Genomic DNA, 17,814 nt, shown 5'->3' on the forward strand with positions numbered 1-17,814 from the left:
TGCCTGGGTCAGGAAGATCTCCTAGAGAAGGGAATGGTTACTCACTCCAGTATTCTTGCCTGGCATATTCCATGGACAGAGGAGCCTGGTGGGCTCCAGTCCATGGGGTCGCCAAAGAGTCGGACAGGACTGAGCAACTACGCGTGCGCACACACCCACACACACGCGCACACATTTTCCCTTGTAGTATTGTTAGTACTATGTCAGATATTCCCTTTATTAGATATTAAGTTTCTTGAGAACAGAAACTTATTTCCCTCTCTAATTCCTCCCCATCAGTGCTTTATAACACCCCAGCCATTCAAAAAAATGGCTGTGATGTTGAACTGTATCCCCAATTTTTGGCCAGTCCCCACTGTGGAAGCTTGAGTGAGCACTCCCATTCCCCACCCCACTGATGTGCCCTCTGAGTTTCATCCTGGACCAACAGAGATAAAATCTATAAGATATGTAGGGACTAAAGAGAGTCAGTAGAGGAACAGGAAGATGAGGTAGCCATCAAGGGACCAGAGCCAGAGCAGTGGTTCTCAAAGTGTGGTCCCTGGATCCACAACCTTATCTGAGAACCTGTTAGAAATGCACATTCCCAGGTCGCACTCCAGACCTACTGAGTCAAAAACTCTGGGAGTGGGGCCTAGAGGGCTATGCTTTTTATAAGCCCTGGAGTGATTCTAAGCTGCACAATAATCAGGTAGTGAGTCAACCTTAGGGCAGGAAAGGATTTATTGGAGCTAGCCAGAGGGTAGAAACTGTAACCTTAGAATATCAGTCTTGTTCAGTAGCAGAGCTGAGTAAGCCTGACCTTGGGGAATGCGGTTCTATTAAAGAAAAAAATTGAAATCTGTGATGCTTTTGACATTAAAGACGAGGGTTGATTTTATAGAGAATTTCAATCTGTTAAATAAAAACTTAAAGAACGAAAAGGATCCTGAAGAGACTGGAGTATCAGGGGACACTCAAGATGAGACAACCCTGCTCAGAGAAGTGAAGTGAAGTCGCTCAGTCATGTCTGACTCTTTGCGACCCCGTGGACTGTAGCCTGCCAGGCTCCTCTGTCCATGGGATTCTCCAGGCAAGAATACTGGAGTAGGTTACCATTTCCTTCTCCAGAGGATCTTCCCAACCCAGGGATTGAACCCAGGTCTCCCGCATTGGAGGCAGATGCTTTAACCTCTGAGCCACCAGGGAAGCTTGTGAGTTTCAGAAAGAATAGAGAAATTTACATGGCAGGCTTCACTTAGGACCAGGAGTGCAGTGAAGCCAGCGACATTCATGCTAGGCTCATCCAGGTGGGGGAACCAACTTCTCCCAGATATTAGACCTTGTATTAGTCAGGCTATTTCAGAAAATAAAAAGGAATGTTGGGGGTGGGGATTGGGGGAGGTGCAGGGTTGATGAGAGAGACAGAGGTAGAGATTTTAAGGAACTGGTTCACATGATTGTAAGGGGCTTTATGAGGCCAAAATCTGATGGAGTAGGTTGGCAGGCTGGAGACTCAGGGAAGAGTTGCACTTCTAGTCTAAAGGCAGTATCCTGGCAGAATTCCTTCTTGCTGAGGGAGGGAGACATGGGGTGGTGCTGGGGGTGTCTGTCGTAGTTCTACCAAGAGCTTTAACTGATTAGATGAGGCTCACCCACATTGTGGAGAGCAATCTGCTTTGCTCAAGGCCCATCAGTTAAATACTAATCTTATTCAAAAAACATCCTCACAGGAACCTCCAGAACAATATTTGACCAAACATCTGGACTCCATGGCCTAACCAAGCTGACAAAGAAGACTAAATGGTGGTAGGGGTGCCAGTGGTATGGTATACTGCTACTGAGCATTGATAAGTCAGAAAAGCAGAGATCTGACAGGGAGCTCCTCGCTAAAGGTCCACCCTACTTTATTTGTGTTCAACTAACTTCCATTTATCAGCTATATGTGTATAATATTCTACTTAGAGGAAAGGAGTGAATTTATAAATTTCCACAAATAAATCAAGTAAAAATAATTCCTTAACAGTTTGAGACACCATATCTAAAGTGTTAAATTTATCTTCCCTACCATTCTCTTACTCAAGGCTGTCCTAATTTCTAGATCCTCTGCTTCAGCATCATTTGATTGATTGCTTTTCAGGCACTTCCTGATTACTCTTCATCTGTTTTGACCCTATTTTCCTTCCCTTATTTATCTCTTTATTGTCTATAAAAATTAACAAGTGTTTGGACTATTCTAATTTTTTTGTTATTATGAATGATATCACTATGAACATTTATGTATAAGTGTTTTGATGTGCTTTTCCACTCATTTCTGTTGGGGACATTCCCAAGTGACATACATGCGCATGCTCAATTTTATTAGACTATGTAATATAACTCTCCTAAGGCTGTGTCTGAGAATTCCAAGTGCTCCACATTTTCATCAACATTTGTTAGTATCATTCTCACTCTGATAAGTTTGAGATGACTATTTTACAGTGGTTTTATTTTGCATTTTCCTGAGTACTAATAAGTTTGAATTCCTTTCCATATGTTTGCTGACCATTTTGATTTTTTGTGGGGTAGAGGGGAAGTACCTATTCAAATCTCTTGCCTATTTTCTATTGGGTTGTCCAACTTCTTATTGATTTTTTGGTCTTTATTCATATATTTTGTGTATAAGCCCTTTGTAGCTTATAGGTATTGAGTATATCTTCTCCTATGCTATGGCTTGTCTTTTTTACTCTAAGTGGTATCCTTTGATAAACAGAAGGTCTTAATTTTAATGTGGTCCAGTTTATCAGTCTTTTTCTTCATGGTTAGTGCTTTTGTGTCCTATTTAAGAATCTTAACTCCAAAGTAGTATAGGGTCTGTCATGTTAGAAACTCAAAAAAAACTTTATGTGTTACTTTTCATGTTTAGATATATACTATCAACTAGAATTAATTGTATGTAAGGTATGTGTCAAGGATAATTTTTTTCCAATGTGCTCCAAGTTGAGTTCCCTGGGAAACAATCTGGAACATTGAGATTTGTGTGCAGGAGTTTTATTGGGGTAAACCTATCAAGTACAACCTGAGAGGAAGCAGAAGAAGCAGGATTGGGTGGAGGGAGACTTAAGCTGTGGGAATACAGTTGCATTAGTGACCTAAGCTGCGGTTCCCAACTTTTGGCACTAGGGACTAGTTTCATGGAGATGAGTTTTCCTTTGACAGGGTGTGTGTGTGTGTGTGTGTGTGGGGGGGGGTGGTTTTGGGATTCTAGTGCATTACATTTACTGTGTACTTTTTATCTACTGCCACTGCTGATCTGACAGGAGGCACTGGTCCATGACCCAGAGGTTGGGAACATCTGGGATGCTCCTGAACTGCAGTGATCCTTCAGAGACCACTCTAAGCAAGCACCAGGACTTTGCATCCTTATATCAACCAGTCATTGGGTGTGTGTACCCTCAGGGAGAGAGAAATATTGGGTGAAGCAGCTTTCTTTGGCTAAGGGAACTTTTCAGAGAAATGCAGCTCTGAATAGTGAGTAGCCACCTAACTTTCCCAGCAACTGGAAGAATGAGTGCCTCTATCCTAAAGGTGCATCTGAGTAAGCCAGATGATACAGGACCATTTATTGCCAAGATCTCCCTATGCCCACTGTTCTGCAGTGCCACCTTTGTCATAGATCAAGTGACCAAGTGTGTGGGTCTGGTTTTGAAATCTATTCTGTTCTATTGGTCTCTTTGCCAATCCCTGAGGCAATATATACAACACTTTTAATTACTGCAGCTTTATCTTAAGTTTGATACCTGGGATATTTTGCTTCTCAAGGTTGTCTTGGCTATTCTTGGTCCTTCGCTTTTATATTGAAGCCCTCAAAATAGTTCAATTATCACACATACAAAATGTCTGCTGGGGTTTTGATTTGGTTTACACTGAATCTACTAGGTTCAACAGAAGAATTGGCATTTAAAAAATACTGATTCTTAAAAAAAAAATTAAAAAAAAATACTGATTCTTGTAATTCACTAATGTGATCTCCCTCTTTCTTTATTTTGGTCTTTAATTTCGTTAAGTATTTTATAATTTTCTGTGCAGTTCAGTTCAGTCGCTCAGTTGTGTCTGACTCTGTGCGACCCCACGGACTGCAGCATGCCAGGCTTCCCTGTCCGTCACCAACTCCCAGAGCTTACTCAAACTCATGTCCATCGAGTGGCCATCCAACCATCTCATCCTCTGTCGTCCCCTTCACCTCCTGCCTTCAATCTTTTCCAGCATCAGGCTCTTTTCAAATGAGTCAGTTCTTCACATTGGGTGACCAAAGTATTAGAGCTTCAGCATCACTCTTACTGATTTCCTTTAGGCTTGACCAATTTGATTTCCTTACAGTCAAGGGACTCTCAAGAGTCTTCTCCAACACCTAGAGTCCTTGAAAATATTTTCCCTTCCTTTTTTTTTTTTTTGATGCTGCTATCAATTTAAAAATTCTTTTCATTTTAAAATTGTTCATTTTGGTATAAAAAGTACAACAGACTCTTTTATATTCCCTTGTATCTGGCAATTTTGTTTAATTTATTTACTAATTCAAATAATTTATAGATATCTTGGATTTTATAATGCATAATTATATTGTCATTGGAAAATGACCATTTTATATCTTCTTTTCCACAACTTATACCTTTTAACTTCTCTTTCTTACTTTAGGAACTCTGATTTAACAAGGATTAGAGTATCAGGTTTAATAGTCATAGCAGATAATTATAGCACAACTTACTTAATCAATATTTGATTGAAGGACATTTAAATCAGTCCTTTTTCTCATAAATAATGTTGTAATGAGCATCTTTTTACACACATTTTGTGCAGTTGTCTCATTCATTCCTTAGAATGTATTCTAGATTTCTTGGAATAGTATAATATATATAAATATATTTTAAATACTTTTAAAACAAGTATATGTGGTTATCAGACAACCATGCGTTTTCTTAGTAACGTCTGTTTTGAGTTACAATGGGATCACACTTTTCTGGAAAAAAGTCTAGGGTCTTGAAACGTAAATTTAGAATAAGGATTTTTGTGAGATGTGAGCATACCTGCTCTTTTGTATCTGTGTTTTAAGGTCTTCTGACTTCCTGGGCTTCATAGTCTTACTGTATTTTCATAAATCTCTTTCAGACTGTAAGAACTGCCTGATCCCCTGACCTAAATAAAAATGTGTTTCCCCAACATTTCCCTTTGATATTGTAAAAAGAAAGCAGAGAGAAGAGGAAGAAAAAGAGAAAGAACAAAAGATAAACAATGTGAGACCTTAATTCCTGCCTTGCCCCCAGCCTTCTGCTTCAAGGTAGCACACTAATTAACTGCCTCAGGGCAGGCATGTGGCAGGTGGAAAGCAGAACCATCTGGAGGATGTTCCCAGCTTTGTTTCCAAAAGTTTAATCCCATTGAGAACAATAATTCCCCAGAGAAATAGTCCCCCCTGGTCTAGTATTAGAAGAGGTTCATAATCTCAGACACCTAGCAACTCAGGCCCTGTTTATAGAAGATGCTTCAGGGAGGTGGGAAGATCTCAGAGAAGAATACTGGCCAGGGGATCACAGTAGAATTCTCAGATAAAATACAAGACCTCCAGTTAAACTTGGAATTCACATAGACAGCACACTTTTTTTTTTAATAAATATGTTCCAAATATTGCATGGAATACACTTACACTAAGGATTAATTTGTTGTTTACCTGAAATTCAAATTTAACTGGACGTCCTCTTTTTTTGTTGTTTATATGTTTCTTCCTGTGGATCTGGCAACCCCAGATCACAGGTACTTCAGAGCTCAGCTGTGCTTGGCACAGAGATTTCTGAGGTCCATGTGTGGTCTGGAATGCTCAGAGGGTGGCCAAGTCTGGATCTATACAACCAGGGACAGAGGCCGTTTTGGTAGTAAGTGGTGATTAAACAGATGACTGAGGACCCGGCCCCGCCTCCTGTCACTGTATGAAATCTTGGGACCCAGTCTGGTATGGGAGAGGTAGATCTTTTCAGAGTTTTTGATGCCGAATTTTTTTCTGATTTTGCTTACTGAGATGAAATATTCAAGTGACAATGAATTTGTTGCCCAGAATATTAAAAAGCCATGTTCCATGCACACCTGCGTCTGTAAACCATGAATCTCTCTTTGGGATGACACAAAAACAAGGAACAGAGAGGTCTGGAGTTTCAGAATCTGGGTGATTAGCATCTCGACCCTTGTTTCCCAATGGTCAGAGATCAAGAAAAGGCTTTGAGTAGATCAGGAGTGGAGTAAAGGATTCTGGGTGACTCATGGTGACTGCTGCCTATTCCTGTATCTGAATATGTCCTCATATGGTGCCTCTGTTTTCCCTGAGCTGCTTCTGAATTGCAGAGTACAGGGTAGGAGGCAGAGGTCCATCCAGCTTGGGCTGAAGGGCCTGCCTCTGGCCACCCTGCTTAGTCATAGGCAGTGCTTCCACTCATCACTGCAGAGCTGCATGATGGTGGTGGGAGGTATTAGTCAGTGTTGGTCACAGAGAATGTGACCGTGACCAGGATCTGCAAACTCAGCCCAAATGCATGAGATTCCTCAAGGAGCTCTGTGTGGAGGGAGAACCACCCCCAGGTCATACGTGTTGTTTATTACTACAGAACTTTGGCTCCAACTTGCATGGGGCTCTTCTGATCCTGGTGAGTTCAGCTGAACCTGAACTATTGTGAAGAGTCCTTCGGTCCTCATGACATAGAAGCCCATTCTGAAGGCAGCCAGGCTGTTTTTCTTGGCCCTTTTTCTCTTGGCTCACTCCCTAGATTTTAATGCTTTGCCACTTCCATGGTAAGGAAAAAAAACAAAAGGAAAACAAAACACAGAAGTCAAACATAACTAGGAAAAGATAGCTTATGAGAAATAACGTAGAGGTCTGAGAAAGTTCTCGCGTGGCCATGCTCATCTGCCTGCTCACTGCTACTTCCCACCTCCCCTCTGATTTCCTCTTAACCTTTGACGGGAGGCTATTTTCATTGATTTCTTCTGGCAAGGATGTGTGGGGAGAGGAAGTGCTTCTCTCACTCAGGGGATTCTGGGCCCATATTTTCACTTCAGCTGCTCACATGACAAGTTTAAATAAAGCTAAAGAATCCAAAAGAGGAATTTGGGTGGTACATTATGCAGACGAGATTTTTTTAATATCTAATTCACTCTTCATGCCTCAAATATCTACCCATTAGCACTTTGGCTCAGTATTCTCCTGGTCCTTGTCCCAAACCTGCCCCCATTTTAGGAAGGAGTGGTGCGAGGGTGGGGCAAACCCACTTTCCTCGATAGACTTTATAACACAAAGCCAGTAAACTGGAGGCGAAAACCACTTCATAATTTGCAGGAAGCTCTGTCCTGGTTTTTAGGAATTCACCAATTCTAAACTCATTTAGCAGCATAGAGACCTATATCTGGGTTTTGTTTTTGTTTTTTGAGAGCTACTCTTTCCATAATGTCCAGGTCAATTTTAGAGACAAATTTATTGATGATCAAGGAACTGAGTATGAAGTCTAAAAATCCTCTGCTTGTATTTAAGAGGTATCCTGACCTTTCTCATCTCCATTCCTAATGTGCTTGGAATGAGTTAAATAGTAAAAAGCTTAGCTTTATGAAAATACCTGGAGTTGAAGGTTGTTATGTTGCACTGAAAAATATGACTATTCTTCTAGCTTGCTTATATATCTAGCTGCCCTTTCCAGCAACTTTCACTAAACAGCAGCTTGTTTCTAACTTCCTGATGTTTGAAAAAAGCCCCACCATCTCCACCCACCTTCCCAGGTAGGGCTTCTCTCTGCAGTTATCAGAGAGAGATCTGACCTGATACCTTTGACTTCTGCATGAACACTGAAATTGGCCTCTTTGGGGGTACTTTGCTGTTTTCTTCTTTCAGGTACTGTGGGACACCCTCAAACCTTTTCAGAGGAGGAGGACTGGAGCCTGTGCCTTGCTGGCAGGAGAGAAGCTCATACACTTTATCTTTTCTCTTTCCCATCTTTTGTCTGAGGGAATCTCAGATATAGCTATGATGGTAAAATATGTGAATGGCTTACTATTTATATCTGGTGTTTTAGACGCCATAATGATCATAATATGCATCATCAAATATGTCCAATTAAATTGGTGGTAAATCTTACTTCGATGTTACTGCTTGTATTTAAAAACCCAGGAGTTTCATCTGGAACCAGGCTGTTCTGTCATTGATCAGAACTGGCTTTCTGGAGAATTAGTTGTGCCTCTGTGTGATCGTGCTGTGCACCCCATGCTGGAAGCTTCGCTCCCCTCCCAGTAGGAGTGCAGCTTCTCATTTCCTCAGCCTTCTGTTCATGATTTATGGATCAGATAGAGGATAATGTTGGCTCCATCTGAAAAGTGGGTCAGCCAGTCTTTGAGGAGACTCACTGGAGGCCTTGAAATAGTGCTCTGGATACAGACTCCAAGAGGAGAGAGACTGATAGGGAAGAGAAGAAAGGGCTGGACACCCAGGAAGTGAAATCAAATTTCTCCTCAAGTGGATTTCGTCAAAGACGGAGGCTCAGCACAGTGTTATTCCCACAAAGATCTGTTGAAGACAGGCACTGAAAACCCTTCCTGATCTCTAATGCCTCTCCAGGAGGGTTGTCTAAGCACTGAACTTTCCACAGGTAGATAGACTTCTGGCCGTTGGGCTAAGTCAGTTGGAAAAGCTGACTCTGTTACCCAGGAAAAGTATTATGTTGGCACCTACTGGAACAGTTATACCCTTTCTTTGCCAAATTTGTCAGCCCAGTGAATTACAAAATGTGGGGGATACCCTATCCCATTCTCACACCTTCCCCAACCCATGAAGGTCAGCCACCTCACTGAATCCTGTGTTCAAAATTTCCTTGCTTTCATTTTCTTCTGTGTGAGAATAAACACAGTTCATCCATCTGTTCTCCTGTGGATAGGAATTCAGATCTTTCTAGGTTTGTGCTTTTTAAACAGTTGATATGGTTCACATTCTTACACATATCATGGGGCATACATGTGCCAGAGGTTTTTTTTTTTTTTTTTTTTTTTGTGCATCTATCAAGAGCAAAAGTGCTAGATCAGACAGTAGGTGAATGTTGGACATTACTACATAATCCAAAATTATTTTCTGAAATGGTCATACTAATTTACATTTCTACCAGCAGAGCACAAGAGATTTTGTAAATTCACATCTTCTCTGTCCTCTCCCCATCCAGTGCCAACAACCTGGCATTATTAGACTTTTTAATTTTTGTTAATCATACAGATTTAGTTTGTCTCATGTTTTAATTTGCATTTCCACACTCACTAATGAGGTTGAACATTTATGTATTTACTGGCCATGTATATTTCTTCTGTTTTGAAATTTTTGCTCATGTCTTCTGCTCATTTTTCAATTGTGATATAAGTACTTTAAACTGATACATAGGAACAGTGATTTTTCTAAAGAATCAAAATAATTTTATTCTAAACTCAGGATTCTACTCCCAAATGGAGTTGGCATACATTATGTTATATATTAAAATTACTCTTACTCTAGGAAAATCTAATTTGCATCTGCAATTCAGTGGGTATGTATAGGCAGCCACATTCCCAATCTTTGGAAAATAACAATCTTGAATTCAACAATTTTCAACTATCTCAACCATCGTCATCCTGGTTTCCCCATCCACCTGGAGTCCAAACCACCTTCACCTCTCACTTTGACTAATGCAACTGCTTTCTAACTAGTCTCTGCTTCTACCCTCGCTCTCCTCTGTCCATCTACACAGCAGCTGACATGATTTTGTTACTGCTGTCCAAAGCCTCCCATGACTTTCAATTGCCCTTGTAGTAAAACCAAAACTCATTGCCATAGAGCAAAAAACTCTATGTGATTTGATTGTTACCTTCTCTCTCCCTCCATCATTCCTTGACCCCCGTTCACATAGAAATGTTTGCTGTTTCTGGGACAGACCAAGTTTGATACTCTTTCAGGGGTTTTATGATCATTATTTTCTGTATGGAAAGCTGTCTCCTGTGTCTTCCCATGTATCCCTCTTTCACACCATTCACTTGTCTACTCAATGCCACTTAACTGGAGGTGCTTTCCATGACCTCCAATCACTGTATATCTTTTTTTCTCACTATTTACTTCTTTGGCTGTGCCAGGTCTTAGTTATGACACATGAAATCTTCCATCTTTGTTGCAGCATGCGAACTTTGGTTGTGGCATGTGGGATCTAGTTCCCTGACTAGGTGTTGAACTCAGGCCCGTGCCTTGGGAGAATGGAGTATTACCCACTGGACCACCACGGAAGTCCTTCTATATATCTTCTTATCCCACTTTATTTTTCCTCACAGTACCTATTACAACTGAATGTAAGCGCCATGACGGCAGAAACTTGACTTGTTTACTGCTGTATCACTTTTATCGAGAACAGTGTCTTGCAAATAGTGGACCCCCATAGGTATGTATTTGTTAAATAAGGTAATAAACAATATATATGAGAATGTAACCCAAAACTTCAATTGTCTACCTAGAAGTTCACAGATAGCATTAAATCAGCATTTGTGAATCATACCATGTAAAATGGAATCTAGGATGGCTCTGAAAGTTGTGAAAAAGTGAAAACACTAGTTGCTCAGGTGTGTCCGACTCTTTTTGACCTCATGGACTGTAAGCCTGCCAGGCTCCTCTGTCCATGGAATTCTCCAGGCAAGAATACTGGAACGGAATCCCATTCCTTTCTCCAGGGGATCTTCTGGACCCAGGGATCAAACCCAGGCCTCCTGCATTGCAGGCAGATTCTTCACTGTCTGAGCCACCAGAGAAGCCCCTAGACAGAGTCAAAGGCTAATTCTAGAAAATCAAGTCAATTGTGGAGAATGCCTAGAGTTGGTAGTTTTTTTAAAAATTTTAAACAAACTTTACTGAAGTACATTTTACATAGCACCCATTTCTAGTGCAAAATTCAATGATTTTAAATAACTTACTGAGTGGTACAGCTACCATCATCAGCTTTAGAACATTCTCATCCCCTTTTAGTAAGATCCCTCAAGACTTTTTAAAGCTGATTCTTATTCCTGTTTCCAGCCTCAGGCAACCACTAATCTCCCTTTTGTCTCCATACATTTGCCTTCTCTGGACATTTCATCTAAATACAATATGTGCTCTCTGTGTCCAGTTCTTCTACTTAGCATAGTGTTTTATCTGTGACATATCACAAGTGTTGGCAACTTGTTTATTGTTTTGGCTGAATAGGATTCTACTACCTGGCTGTACCACACTGAGTCTATCTATCCATTCTCCAGTTGGTGGATCTTTCAGTGCTTTCTGGACTTCGGCTATTATGAGTAATGCAGCTGTGAACAATGTGCATGTCTTTGTATGAACATAATGCTTTCACTTTTCTTGGGCAAATGCCTAGGAGCAGAATTGCTGGGTCACATGACAGTTTATACTGGATTCATCTGAGAAACTGCTAATCTGTTTTCCAAAGTGACTGTGCACTTTATACTCTCACCAGAAGTATACAAAGGCTCCTAGATTTCTACATCTTCACCAACATACGTTATTGTCTGTCTTATGTATTATAGTCCTTCTAGTGGGTGGGCTTCCCTGGTAGCTCAGATGGTAAAGAATCTGCCTGCAATGCAGGAGAGACCTGGGTTTGATGCTTGGGTTGGGAAGATCCCTGGAGAAGTGAATGGCAACCTACTCCAGTATTCTTGCCTGGAGAATCCCATGGACAGAGGAGCCTGGGGGGCTACAGTCCATGGGGTCGCAAACAGTCAGACACAATTAAGAGACTGAGCACTCTTTGTCTGCCTAGGCAGAATGAAACAGAACTCATTTCTAATACATGGATACAATTTCTACTGGAGATCACTAATTATTCTTCAAGAAAAGATATTTGCTTCTGCTTTTGGTTAATTCATTTTAATGAAAAACAACCTTGACATTCAGAAAAGCTTTCTTATTTCTTTCTTGACTTTTAATTACATTTTAAGTTTTTATTCTAAAATATCTGATTTGAGATATAAAAACAAACAGTTGAGACAGCTACTTTTCATCACTCAGGATACAGCAGAGCCTTGAAAACTGTTTCTCTTTTTAGCCTCTGTTCCCTAGTCTACTTTCTCTGTGCTCACCAAGAGCCCATTCCTCCCTGGACGCTATGATAAATGATGGCCATATAGACTAGAAGTCAGCCCCATCACCCAAGAACATTCACTAACACAGTGAACGAAAGGAACTGAAAGCTTCTTGTGCCAAAACTTCTCTAGAATTCTTCTGTGTCTGAATAGGGAGCTGTTGGTAAAGACTAGGCAGAAATTTCCCTGAAACTATTGATTCCCAAGAGTCCCTCCAAAGGAAAAGTTGAAATGATTTATATACGGCACAGGTCTCGGGCTTCTGCCTTAGACGTGCTTAATGCTAGCACTGAACGTAATCAAAAGAAGACGCTTCTAAGTAAACCTCAATAAGGTATGGATGTTCTTTCTTCCCTTATCCTGGGACAATCCAGACTTTCAGTTACTTTTTCATCGAGCACTTGATGTCTGTAAAGGGAGGAGAAAGAAGAGGAAGGGGAAGAGAGACCAGCTGACCAGAGATTAGACAGGAATTCTTAAATTTCTTTGCCTTCATTTTTTTTCCCCCTTTAGGGATAGCAGAGGTCTGGAGAAAACATTTTTTTTTTTTTAACTAGGCATATATAAATTACTGGTAAAATAAAACCACAGCTTTGTAAAATTGTTTTGTACCTGGACTCATACTTAGATTTGTCATTTTCTCAGCCTGAAGGTATTTCTTAAACATGTGCAGTGACTGTGTTCTTTTCCTACATTTTGTTGGCATGTATTTCCATGCTATGTTTCTTTGTTTTCCTTTCCATTTAATCCTGTCATGAAGATGATGTCTGAAATTTCAACAATATCAATATTACTGGATTGATTGCCCTCAAGTTTTTAAAAGCTGCAGCAAAAATTTTACTAGCAGTTTACTACTCTAAACTGTTCTTTATAAGTTTCTCTGGATTTACAATGTCTGCTCTTTCAGTTCAGTTTATTCGCTCAGTCATGTCCGATTCTTTGCGACCCCATGAATCACAGCACGCCAGGCCTCCCTGTTCATCACCATCTCCTGGAGTTAACTCAGACTCACGTCCATCAAGCCCATGATGCCATCCAGCCATCTCATCCTCGGTCGTCCCCTTCTCCTCCTGCCCCCAATCCCTCCCAGCATCAGAGTTTTTTCCAATGAATCAATTCTTCTCATGAGGTGGCCAAAGTACTGGAGTTTCAGCTTTAGCATCATTCCTTCCAAAGAAATCCCAGGGTTGATCTCCTTCAGAATGGACTGGTTGGATCTCCTTGCAGTCCAAGGGACTCTCAAGAGTCTTCTCCAACACCGCAGTTCAAAAGCATCAATTCTTTGGCGCTTAGCCTTCTTCACAGTCCAACTCTCACATCCATACATGACCACAGGAAAACCCATAGCCTTGACTAGACGGACCTTTGTTGGCAAAGTAATGTCTCTGCTTTTGAATATGCATTCTAGGTTGGTCATAAATTTTCTTCCAAGGAGCAAGCGTCTTTTAATTTCATGGCTGCAGTCACCATCTGCAGTGATTCTGGAGCCCCCCAAAATAAAGTCTGACACTGTTTCCACTGTTTCCCCATGTATTTCCCATGAAGTGATGGGACCAGATGCCATGATCTTCGTTTTCTGAATGTTGAGCTTTAGGCCAACTTTTTCGCTCTCCTCTTTCAATTTCATCAAGAGGCTTTTTAGTTCCTCTTCACTTTCTGCCATAAGGGTGGTGTCATCTGCATATCTGAGGTAATTGATATTTCTCCCAGCAATCTTGATTTCAGTTTGTGCTTCTTCCAGTCCAGCGTTTCTCATGATGTACTCTGCATAGAAGTTAAATAAGCAGGGTGACAATATACAGCCTGGATGTACTCCTTTTCCTATTTGGAACCAGTCTGTTGTTCCATGTCCAGTTCTAACTGTTGCTTCCTGACCCGCATACAGGTTTCTCAAGAGGCAGGTCAGGTGGTCTGGTATTCCCATCTCTTTCAGAATTTTCCACAGTTTATTGTGATCCACACAGTCAAAGGCTTTGGCATAGACAATAAATCAGAAGTAGATGTTTTTCTGGAACTCTCTTGCTTTTTCCATGATCCAGCGGATGTTGGTAATTTGATCTTTGGTTCCTCTGCCTTTTCTAAAACCAGCTTGAACGTCAGGGAGTTCATGGTTCACGTATTGCTGAAGCTTGGCTTGCAGAATTTTGAGCATTACTTTACTAGCATGTGAGATGAGTGCAATTGTGCGGTAGTTTGAACATTCTTTGGCATTGCCTTTCTTTGGAATTGGAATGAAAACTGACCTTTTCCAGTCCTGTCTGCTCTTTATCAATGAGAAATTGTCATTAATTAGTGTCTCCTATTTGTGCGTGATTCTGGGCACTTGAAGATCCCAGCTTTTAAAAGCTCCTGCATTCAGACTTCAAGTCCTAAACTGATCATAAAGTAAACCCCCATTATGCACAAAGTAATATGCTGATGAAGGCTACATCATGAATTATAACAACTTACAGGTATATATGGTGTGAGGGGCTTGCCTCCAGCATGGGAAGCAGACAAAGTTGAGCAAAGACAAAATAATCAATTTCCCATCTTTTTCTATCCACAAAGTCCATTTATCAGTAAACCTGGCTTCAAGTTTTTGTTCTTATTCCTTAGTAAGAAAGAGAGCTGATCCTTGTGTTGAGTGGAGTTGGACTTTGAATAATCTGGATGATTTTTTTTTTTTTTTGGTGAAGGTAATATATTAATCCTTTCCTGCACTGCTGCATATAGGGTCAGCATCATGGGAAGTTGTTTGAGGGAAATACTTGGCCTCAGCACACTTAGGATTTTCCTCCATAAATGCCATTTCCTGGTGTTCTCTTCCCTTGTGGTCAGGAAGTCCATCAGGTGTGTTTAGTTTGCAGAACCATTTTGTGTGCATAGGGGCAGGAGGATTAAGGGAAACTAGCAACGTGGATCAAAGCCCTAGTGACTCTAGATGGTACTATGCTTAGTGGTATTAAAAATGCACTTCACTGGGAATGCAAGAACAATCCAAGTCATGACTTCTCAGTGAAAAACAGAGATGACTCTGGAAAGGGAAGGAGTGTTAGAAGTGATGCTGACAGGCAGTAAGAGTTTTAAGGGTAAACCGGAGGCAGATGAGAATAAACTGCTAAGTAAAAAACATAAACATCTTGAGTAAGCTTTCTAAGTTAGAAATAGAAAACTGCTGAGTTTTTTTTTTTTTTTTTCCTGAGTAGATTTCAGGCGTCTTTTCATCCCTTAATGTTGACTTTCTCCTTTTTCCACATAAAATGGATGGGAAAGTGTTACCAAAAGAGTTACCAAAAAGCAAGATTATAATGGTGAAAAGCACTGCTCAGAGCAGTGGTTCTCAAAGTGTGATCCTCGTGAGGCAGGAAATAGATGAGCCCCCGGCACAAACAGTCAGAGTTTGTTCTCTGTGGACCGATACTCCAAGATGAAAATAGCAGGACAATTGAAAGACAGAAGGCTAAGCCCTGCCCAGATAAATAAAAAGAGACCACGTATTACTCATTCTTGAAGTCAGGAGACTTTGCTGACTACACATGCACAGAAAGACTCCTTGGAGATCAAAAAGGGAATGATGCTGCTGCTGCTAAATTGTTTCAGTTGTGTCTGACTCTGTGCAACCCCATAGAAGGCAGCCCACCAGGCTCCGCCATCCCTGGGATTCTCCAGGCAAGAACACTGGAGTGGGTTGCCATTTCCTTCGCCAATGGATGAAAGTGAAAAGTGAAAGTGAAGTTGCTCAGTCGCAACCAACTCTTAGCAACTCCATGGACTGCAGCCTACCAGGCTCCTCCGGCCACGGGATTTTCCAGGCAAGAGTACTGGAGTGGGTTGCCATTGCCTTCTCCGGGAGTGATGCTAAGTGACAGTAAATACTCATAGGCCTCTTTGATAGAATTCATCTTGGCCAAGACATGTGTGCAGATACATGGAAGGATCCTGGGATATACCAGATAGAGACTCTGAACCAGGCAAATCAAAATGATTGGCCAAAGGAAACCTGAAGAAACCTCTCATAAAGGCAACTGAAACTACCACGAGAGTGTGACTCTCTGAGTCTGCCTTTGTGTCTATCACCAGGTACTGTTCTCTTTTTTCCTCCTAATACTTTACTAGTTTCACTGCTTTCCATCTTTGTGGAATTCTTTTTCTGCACAACTGAAGAGCCAGGGCCTTGTCTTTGACCACTCGTCGAGTGGCTAGGATTTGGTGCTCTCACTGCCATGATCTGACCTCAATCTCTGGCTGGGAGCTGAAGTACTGCTTCAAGCCACTGTAGGCCAAGGCTACCCGGGATCACTTGAACCAGCAGTATCAGTATCACCTGGGAATTTTTTCTCAGGCCTTATTCTAGACCTACTGAGTCAGCAGTTTGGGGGCTTAGGGCACTAATTTGTGCTTTGATGAAAGCTCTCCAGGTAAACCTAGTGGGTATCAACATTTGAGAACCACTGGTATAGTGATTAAGGGTATGACATCTGGAGCCAGATGGCTGTATTTCTTAGGGCAATTCATTTGCTTGTTTCCCATCTGTAAAATGGTAGCTGTACCAAACTCACAGTGTGGTAATAAAGGCTACATGAGCTAAAACCTTAGAATAATGCTCGGCCACTGTAAGTGCTGTGTAAACATTTAGTTGATCATGACGATGATGATGATCCTCTTTATAGGTATTATTTTCATTTTTTCCACCCACAGGCTATGTTTCACAATTTATACCACAGCTTTGTGTTTACCAGGAGATGTCTTCTAATATATTAGAGTTATTTTCCATGGCTCAAGGCAGTATTTCTCAGCATGTGCTCCATGGACCATTTGCATCAAGATCACCTGTGGTACTTATTAAAATGCAGATTTTTAACTTCTCCCCAAACTTAGAGCGATGATCAGAATTCTCTAGTGACAATTCTGCATTCAGAAATTTCAAAACCACTGCTCTTGGATGACAAAGACTATGATCTTCATTGTGCAAATGGGCACAGGAGGCACAGGGGTAGCATATGCTCAGGGAAATCCAGAACCCCAGGAAGACTGGGACTAAGAACTGGATTTCTGATTTTGTGTTATACTGACAGATTATGCTGCTTCTTTGTGGCTTTATTTGCTATATTAAGAATTTTATTTGGGTTGTGTCATTTTGTTTACTGAGACCTAGCATTATTGAACCTAAAAATAACATTTACCTTCTAAAGCTAGAACTATCAAGGATGATGAGTTCCTGGAAAAAATACCTGGACTATTATCCATGACTCAGCTAAAACTGTTTCAGCTGTGGCTGTATCTAATACATCACTCTTTGTTACAGATGAAGCAAAAGGGCTCAAAGAGGTTAAGAAAAATTGTCAAAAATCATATGCCCAAATATCAGCAAAGTGGAAAGTAGAGCCAACTGCCAATCCAGTGTCCTCTCACCAAATCACACTGTCCTAGTTCTTGCTGATTTAAATGATTTAAAGCAGCACTTAAAATTTTAAGACAATTTTGTACTGCTCACATAAAATATGGTCTCAGCAGGTTTTTTTTTTAAGTTTATTTCATTTAAACATATGCTAATATCACATCTTCCTTTTAATTACAGTGATAAATTGATAATATCCTGACAACTAATAACTCAAAGTTCCATTGTATATTGCTTTTTCATCAGTTCGAAATGGACTGTTAAAGCAATTAGATTGACTTTTCAAACTGTGATGAAATGGTTTCGGCTTTTTCACG

The sequence above is a fragment of the Ovis canadensis genome, chromosome 13, assembly GCF_042477335.2.
Source record: "Ovis canadensis isolate MfBH-ARS-UI-01 breed Bighorn chromosome 13, ARS-UI_OviCan_v2, whole genome shotgun sequence".
NCBI classification, from domain to species: domain Eukaryota; kingdom Metazoa; phylum Chordata; class Mammalia; order Artiodactyla; family Bovidae; genus Ovis; species Ovis canadensis.